We start from the raw sequence: 699 nt of genomic DNA, 5'->3' as shown, positions 1-699 counted from the left end.
CAAAATCAGCATTATGTTTGTGAGGTTAATCTTTGTTATCACCTGGAGCTGTAGTTAGTTCAGGTTAATCTTTGTTATCACCTGGAGCTGTAGTTTACTAGAAAAGTGAGCTTTTCACATATCTGTCCATCTTATCTGCACACTTATAACAGCAAGAACTAAAATTGAACGTTTGCCAGTGCAGGCACCGTACGAAGGGCTTCTATCCATTGCCTCATATACTCCTCTCCACAATGAAGAAACTGAGGCTGGGAGAAGATATCGCCCAAGGTCACAGAACTAGTAATCTCTGGCTCCAAAGTTCCCAGCCACCACACATACTCCCCTCTCACTGTATTCTGGGACCCACATGAGAGCGCAAAAGTCCACTTTCCGGCCCCAATCCGGACAGCTCAGCTTTCACTCTACAAATATTCCCAGATCCATGATGGAAGCAACATCCGCTAACGCAATCAACAGGGTCCTGACCACGGGGGCAACTCCGCCAATGCCGTGGGCAGACCAGGACTTAGGGCTTGGAGAGCAAATGGGGAGCAATCATCAAGGAACGACAGGCGCAAGCGTCCACGTCGCAAACCGCGCTGCACGCCCTGGAGCCCCTCCGGGTGCCAGCAGGCTGCGCCCAACGCGCGTGCGCGGGGCCAGAGGGGACGCCTCCGCGCGAGCGCGCGGAGAGCGGAGCGCGCGGTCGGGAGAGTG

Source organism: Pteropus vampyrus, unplaced genomic scaffold, assembly GCF_000151845.1.
Source record: "Pteropus vampyrus isolate Shadow unplaced genomic scaffold, Pvam_2.0 Scaffold89, whole genome shotgun sequence".
Lineage (NCBI taxonomy): Eukaryota > Metazoa > Chordata > Mammalia > Chiroptera > Pteropodidae > Pteropus > Pteropus vampyrus.
This window is presented reverse-complemented; position numbering follows the sequence as displayed.